Source organism: Metopolophium dirhodum, chromosome 6, assembly GCF_019925205.1.
Source record: "Metopolophium dirhodum isolate CAU chromosome 6, ASM1992520v1, whole genome shotgun sequence".
Lineage (NCBI taxonomy): Eukaryota > Metazoa > Arthropoda > Insecta > Hemiptera > Aphididae > Metopolophium > Metopolophium dirhodum.
The window spans coordinates 5,819,735-5,828,657 of NC_083565.1; the positions used below are offsets into that span (position 1 = coordinate 5,819,735).

Below are 8,923 nucleotides of genomic sequence, written 5' to 3' on the forward strand. Positions count from 1 at the left end.
GTTTGGGACTGTAGGATTTATTGCACTAAAAATACTAAGAATACGCGTTTGAAATTACCAAAAAAAGCTCTAAAATAATCATTTTAGGGAAAAATTTGGGTCAAACTGTATAAAATATAAAAATATGAATTCATATTATGATAGGTATCATAATATTATAGGTAACTGTAAAAAATCCCTATATATTTTGAGTACACCTCTTTTTTGTGAAATATAACAAAATATGTTAAAAATTATATTTTATTTCACTATTTCACTGTTTCATCAAAATTAATTTATATCTTACCTAGAATATTCTGCAATAACCGAGAAAAGAAATATAAATGCAAGAAGGTTCGAACTATGAACTATTACACAGGACTAGACACTAGCTACGAACATAATCGCGGACACAAAGTTGTACGGAATTCGTACACATCTGATGTAACTGCACTCTACCTATTAGTAACACGAACTACGTACAATTCTAATAAGATAACCAATAAACAGAAAAAAAAATACAGTACAATATACCTATAAACTTCCCATGTTAAAAGTGTTATAATGAATAAGTTAATGTATAGATAACGTTGCGTCGCATGTGTACTGCGGTAGCGTACAACTTTGTTACCGTCCTCCTACCCACCCACAGCCAACAGTGTCTAGTCCTGTGTATTATGTAGTTCATGGTTCGAACCATAGTTATTTGTGATATTTCTATAACAAATGATATCATATATGATATATATTCTTTTTTTGAGAAATAAATTAATAATAATAATAATAATATATGACACCTCTGTATGGAGAGTGCTACAGTACTTGGGCTGTATGTACGATTAATATGTTATGGTTATGTGAGAAACTCAAGGATCACGCAGCAACCGAAAATTGATTTCCTGGGCTGCGGCCGAGGACTTGGGCGGTAAAATGCAATTAACATTTTCACCGCATAATCATTGTTATCACGCATAGGCAAGTAAATGCACGTTACAGCGCATCTATAAATAGCATACATTATACATATTTGATATTACTATCAACATAGAGGTGTATCGTACAAATCTATCTATATCACGCACCGTCATTATTACTCATTAGACCGCCCTGCATAACTTAAAATTCATAATTTTTAAGTTACACGTGTATTTTGATAATAGTATGAGATGTGTACAATAAAAAGGTACCATAAACATAACACACATCTTTTAAAATAGTTTTTAATTTTTTAAGTATATTGTATGTTATGTTATTTTCACAGGAATAGGGACCTATTTTCAATTTTGTGTATAGTAGTATTAATGGTATATTATTATTACCTATATACATTGTTAATTTATCCAGGTTTTAACTGCAGAAATTTAAACTGAAGATCGCTACATTTCAGTTGATGGCGTTCTTCTATTTTATACAAAATAAGTTAACATACCTAATAATTTGGATGTGAAATACCCATGCTTAAAGTTGTGGAATTTTCGCATTTTATATTTTAGATTATTAAAGTCAAAATAATTTATGTAAAAGTTTTACATAATATATTAATGGGGTTATTGCAATCATATTTCACTTTAACTATCTTTAGCCCATTTATAAATTTACTAACAAACGATAGAAGTGTTTTTGAAATAATAATGACGGGGAAAAGAGCATCAAGTCGCCAAAGTAAACCTTCTTGAATTCCAGTACAACGCAGCATTCAAAACAAAGACGGCGAATTCTTCCAAAAAACATCGCGTGAAAGTAATATAATACAGATCCTACGGCATTCATATCATTGGTGCCGTTGGGACTGAAACTAAATAATTCATGGTTTGTTATTAATTTTTATTACGAGTAGCTATAATATATTATTGATACGATGTTAACATGGGTTGTCACTGCAACGCAGCTCGTTCTCTGCAATTCTATCTTGGCCGCGACTGCTGTCGGATCGAACTAAAGTCTGTCAATTTGGTGATAGAAATGACTAATGACTAATGTTATATAATTGCCTAATATCAACGATCATCATTACACTCACCCCAAATGTTATAACTTGACATGTACCTATCTACAACGTACGTAATTTACGAAACACAAAAACACACTTAAAATGTATACATAATATATAATAGGTACCTGTAAAATATTTTAGAATATTATATGGAAGGGGTGGCGGGGCACTGTAAATTAGCACTCCTCGAGTAGGTTTTTTTCTCGGAAGTCGTTTGTTTTAACTTAAAAAAAAAAGTTCAGTCCTATAACTTTATATTACTTGTCCGGGTCGTGCACGTCAAATTCACTTTCACGTATTTGTGCACCACACGCTGTTCGTATAGTAACTGAGAATTAGGTAACTGTCGAGGGAAAACGAATAACATATCCGTACTTTAAAGGTCCGTTTTACCCGCCATGTAGAAAATACCGAAAAACAGTTAGAATGGATTTATTTCTCCTTATTTTCGACATTTATTGTTCCGTTAAATACTACAGTAATATAATGTTATTTTTTAGCCACACTTATAAATTGATAAAGAAGACGTTTTTTGACATTCGTAACACTATTTTTCACATTCTGCAGTACCTACCGATAAAATATAAAACTTCACCATTTTACTATAATACTCAAAGATTTGAGAGACAGAAAAGGGCAGCTATCAAGTCAAACTTGGTAGAATTTATGAACTTTTCAAAAATAATATAAAACATTTAGAATACCTATAATAATAACAAACCTTTCGAAGACATTCTCATTAAAAGTTTCAAAACAAAGTATTTTAGTTATTAAAAATAAATAATTTGTTTTAAATATTATTATTTTTACTATTTTATTAGCTTGGGATTGTTTTAATAAAATTATACAAGTTTGACAAATTATAAAAGTACTTACCTATTATACAGCCACAATTAAATTAATTGTGATTATGTACCTATGTATAAATATCTCATCATTAACTATCCCAGACAACCCCAAAAGATGATTAAAAATATAGCGATGTCACGACCTGCTTATCTAAATATATATTATGTAATAATACAATTATATTAATACCTAATAAAAAATGTTGTAATGTAATGTAAATATAATATAATGTAGGTATGTACGGTATTCATTACGAAGTTCTACACTGGGAGGTCTCTTTACTCTGTACTTCTTGTGATTAGTGTATCTAATATTATCTATTTATCTGTAAATTAACATTATATTATAATATATTGTCCAACGCTTGCAACATACACCTGCCTAATAAAAGAATGATATTAAAATATATTATGTATAAACATAATAACTCATATGAACAGAAAGTTGTGCACATTATGTATAATTTATAATGCTTATTCGTTAAAATTTAAATTTAAATCCATATAAATTAATACAAGTCGTGTTTACTTCATTCCGAATAAATTAAAAGTAAAATATACACGATTTGTATTAATTGTTTATTGTCCAGTAAGTATTATATATTATGATACGTTGAAGGATTAACACTTTTATGTACAGTAATATTAAAATGAGCTTAGAAAATCTAGTAAATGTATAGTAAGAGGATTATTCAATGCATATTGATTTTAAACTTTCAATAGTCTATATACACAATTCATTTTTAATTAACACCATATAATTAAATAAGTAATCGAAAATGTATAACTTACGCTGAAACTAACCTCACAACGAGCGCAATAGATACTGCACCTGTATTGGCTAGACAACAACTGGCTGGCCCTTACAGACACAGTATTGACCACAATGTTTGCTAGTGCAGGAGTGCTACAGTAGTGCTGAAAAACTATAGTACTAGAAGCCAAGTGTTTACTCAATCCGGCATACTATGGGCGCCGACTGAATTGTGAGCAAAGGCCTGTCATAGTGTGCCGTGGTTGTGCCAAGCTTTAGTGGAATACTGGCATATAATTATGGGTATTAAATAAATCGTGAGCCAAAGCTAATTCGTATACAGAGGCAAGTCGACAAATTACCAGGGCAAACCATCAAAAACAACCACCCATCCTGAAAAACTATTTACACGTCATAAACGTTCAAACTTTGAATAATCATGATTTACCAATATCATACTTATTATGTACGTGTATTCTTATACCAAATATAGCAAAAGTTTATCGCAAATATTATAAATACATTATTTATTTATTATTTTACTGGCGCACTTGGCACTGCCCTGGTAGAATGTGAAGGGGTCTTGGGTTCGAAAATCATAAGTTTGAAACCCGTAAGTTGGGACATCGAGTATATTTTGAAAGATCAACTATTCGAAAGGTTATACTTTTGAAAGGTCGTAAATGTTTGAAAATACACCGTTCGCGCTGATATGAAATAATAATACCTATATAGACATTAAATTTTATTGCCATGCACTGCTGTGTGCACGTATATGCACGTACGAAGTACATCCCATAAATTCAGATATGAAGTATATATTGTATATTATTGGTTTACCTTCTAATAAGAAACATTTAACCATTATTGATTTTACCTGCTAATGTAATTTACACCCGAAGTATTATATGTTTTTTTCTCCACTTTAAGTAAGCTCCGTCAAAACCGAGGTTAAATCAATTTTTATTTGTGTTTTTTTAATTATTGTTAATGTTTTATTAATTAAGCTAGACTTTAAAATTACAGAGTTCATACGAGGAATATTATACAATTTAAGTGATTAACACATTTCTTCGATTTGTTTTCAAAAACGAAATATTGATTAGAAATGTTAATAATATTACATTAATCTATCTTTTGTAATTTATAATTTCCATTTATTGCCAGACAAATTCATACTTTTTCATGGATAAATTAATTTTTGTTTGAAAAAAATATATATATATTATATACTAGCTGATCCCACGCACTTGGTTGCCCGTAAAAAATTACAACTCTAAAACCTTTTGGGTATAACCCGTTGCAGTAAGTGCAACTCAGACATCCTGGTAGGCAAACCGACTATGTCGGATCGCGGAAAATGTGCGACAGCATATCAAGTAGGCAATCCACCGCAGACACGCCGATTCGCAGCTATAAGTGCAACTAGCTATAATGCAACCTTTGTAGGCAATGTGCGAAAATTCAATTTGATGCATGCTTTTGTACCTGATCTGCCCGATAACCAATGGCAACCAATTTAATAATAAATACTAATTTCTACTAATTATTTCTCCTATAACCAATAACTATTTATGAACAAAAATGTCCATCGTAAATCTCAAAATTCCTGTTTGAGCACCTCCTCGGGTTGGACCTACCTGGTGTCATTGTGAATTTAAACCATACTGGAAACCACTCACAAAAAATTTCATCAAAATCGGCCCAGCCGTTCTCAATTGATGAATTACTATACATTTTTCACACCATTTTTATTTTTATAGAAAGATAAAATTATTCAATGACTAAGACAAAAATAATAGTCAAAGACACAATATTCGCTATAAATGTCATATAATAATAATATATGGACATAATATAGTGTATCACTATATTATCCGATTTGATAGTCCCGAAAAAAAACAATATAAAGTCAAACCCAATTAAGAGTGTTTACGATCGAATTTGGCCACGATAAAACGGCATGCCAAGCTTTGTTAGAAAATCTGTGGAAATCTTCAAGACCGGGGATAATATCGGAAAATCCAACTTTATGAACAATAAAACTATAATTATTTACGACCGTCGCCGATGGTTGAACTCAAGACTATTACTCACTGATTTCGATCAATTTATCAGATAGCAGTTATTATTTTTCCGCAAAAAATACGTAGTAATATCCATACAATATAAGCGCGATTTGTGTGAAAATTAGTAAATATTACGATAGTTATATATTAATTGATTCGTTGATATTTATGATCAGTTACAGGTTGCATGGCGGCTGTCATGTAAAATCTGCAATCTACAATCCACGGCATACATAGCTAATATAAATGTAATATGTATAATGCGTATATAATATATTATAATAATAATACAATAAAATAAGTACGTTATAATATTATTTTATTTCTTCCAAAAACAATAATATTATGTTATTATAAATAAAAACATTATAGACATATTATTATATTGTCGAAGTGAGGTACACAGTATTTATTTTGAGGTGGAGGTGAATATGGTATAATATAAAACCTTGAAACTGGAGTCATAACTCATAAGCTTTAGTTAACCAGAGCATGAAAATGTAGAAAAGATTGTCGCAAACGCACATGGTAAATTTATGCTTAATCGTACCTATCGAGCACTTTTAAGTAAGGGTAGAGGGAAGCTTGAACACCCTCACCCCAGAAACTTTCTAAGCTTCCCTCATCGAAAAATTTTAATGTCCAAAATTATATACAATATCATAGACTGATAAATAAATTATACCCCACGAGAATACAATATTTCATAATGTAACCCTTAAACGTTTAATAGAGATTTGTTGGTGGCCAATGAATAATTTTGTACGAAGTTTTATTTTATCATACAGAGAAATTACGCCACTACGGTATTCAAATGTAACGTAATATTATCATCATAAAATATTTTAACCAGTGATTAGATGCCGTACAAAATGATGAGATCCACATTCGTGTAGGTATTGATTTTCTAAGATAGACGTGTTTAGCATTATGATAATTGAATGGTTGTGACGACGGCGTATAGTGGCGTGCAAGGATCAAGGTTTCCACGCAAACTTTCCACCTAACTCAGCGATTGAACGAATTTCGTGGAAACCCAATCGTCAGTTACATCGGTAGTATATTTATATAGGTAATATAAATGTAAAATATTACGTAGAAAAAGATTTTGAAAAAAACCGATGCGATGGTAGAAAAAATCGGTTAGGTCGGTGGTGGAAAGTCTAACCTGTTGATTTTTCACCGAAAATCGTGTTCGACCGTAGCACACATGCGCACGCACACTTACAGGTGAGTCCATACTCTATAGTCTATAGTATACTGTATCGTAGCGTAAGGTTGAAAAATACAAATAACTTTCAATCACTCACCTTTACATGGCGACTGCATAGGTGTACGTATTATATGGTCGGCCGGGTTCCTTAGTTTTCGTTCTCCACCCTGGTGGTGAGGGTATAATTATGTGCTTACGGCGTGTGGGCTGACAAAACTGACGATGGTGAGTGCGTGCGACAGACGATAGTGGCGTGTGCGGACTGTTGGAGCCGGAGAGCGACCGATGTGAGTTGTAGCTGTACTCGTCTTCACTGCCACCGCCGCCGCCGCCGCCGCCGCCTTAATCGACGCGTGCGCGCCAACACTCAAACAGGTGAGACTGCGCCCCCGCGGCCCTTCCACAAACTACGATCGCCCTCTCCAACTGACAAAGCGGTTATACGAATTTCTGCTGAAATTTATCGCTTTAATTGTGTTGTTATCATTTGCGATTGCTTGTTAAAAACTATACGTTGCAATAACTGTATAACGGTTGTCTAACGGTTAGACTCTAACCTAACCTATCCCATGTAACAGATAAATATAATAATATAGTACATGTGATTAAATTGTATAATAATTAATATTATATAACGTGAACCTATTCTTAGTTATTCAAATTCAATAAAAAAAAAAATCATAATAATAATAGCTGAGTTGTCCAATTGAAGCACACTTATTTATTATTATACACAATTAATTAATATAATATCTGAGGGCGGGAGCCTTAGCCTTCAATCATTCATTAATTGTAATGCTAATAAAATATAATATTAATACTATATAGGTACCTATATTCAAACATTTTTATGAGTTTTAACAATAATTTATTTTACTCGTATGTAAAAAGATACTTTACATCCTCTTTCTCTGCAGAATGTACACTCAATGCCTGTGTACGGTCATCGGTTAAAAACTCATTAAATAATATAGTATACGGTACATACATAATATAATATTAGATTTAGTCATGAAAAGTTTTGAGTTTGTTGTAAATAAATTAAAACAGTTTTTTTTTTTTTTTAATCTATAGGTTATGTGTATATTATTATATGATTATTGATTATAAATACTTGGTACTGATTGGTAGTGATTTGTTTGTTTTAGAGAAAACTTACCTGAGAGTCACTTGATACTTGAAACGACGCATGTCTGGCTTGAAGACTGCAGTGTAAACTCTGCCATTGCATAAAGCTTCTCGCTTATTAAGCTATTAATTTTAAATTTTAAATTTTAATATTATTTATTAATTAATTAACTATGGTTATTACATATTTTGAAGTTAACTTACTATTAATGATTAATGAGTAAGTGATTATTAATTATAATACAGTAACAGTTGTATTGTATTATATGAATTAGTTAATAAATTGTATTCAGTATTTATCCGCATTTATCAATATTCATTAAATTGCATGAAATCATACTGCCACTGCAGAGAACTCAAAGTAACGCCTAAACACACCTGAATTAATAGGCACCACAAAAACATTTTGCACATAGCCCTTGCCACACCCCAGCTACGATTAGCTAAATATATATTTTTGAATCTTCTTTAGAAATTTAGTACCATAGTCCATATATATAGGGACAGCAGAAAATTATATATACATATTATAATATACTACTATACCTGGTGTATCAGAAGGAACTGGCAAATGTAATTAACCTAACTAGGTACCTATGCAATTACTTTCGTTATTAATAAATTATTTTTTTTTAATAATTATTAAATTATAAAAAAACTGACAGTTAGTACAATTTGTTGGTTCAATTAATTACACCATATATGTGAATGGTATATACGATATGTTAATACTTGATATACATTAATTATACTGCCTATAATATACGTACTAGTGTGCAACGTAGTGTATATAAATACAGAGTAATTCACCAGTGAAAAATCTTACCCCAACCTTTTTTTATTTAATAATGCAGATGTTCAAAATATGATGTTTGGGATTTTTAAGAAGACCATATTTTTTATAATATACTTATTTATTGTACCATTTAAGGATTGTCC

The 8,923-nt window shown here is 31.1% G+C and overlaps 1 protein-coding gene across 3 annotated transcripts in view; it reads right to left on the bottom strand.

Annotated features, from left to right (window-relative positions):
- The window catches only part of LOC132946180 (prolactin-releasing peptide receptor-like), a 223,072-nt gene extending 215,901 nt beyond the window's left edge, over window positions 1–7,171 (bottom strand). For all 3 annotated transcript variants that reach the window (XM_061016039.1, XM_061016041.1, XM_061016040.1), the window contains exon 1: window positions 6,954–7,171. The gene's annotated coding sequence lies outside the window, so the exon portion shown is untranslated. The remainder of the gene's footprint in view (window positions 1–6,953) is intronic.
- Between the last annotated feature and the right edge of the window lie 1,752 nt (window positions 7,172–8,923).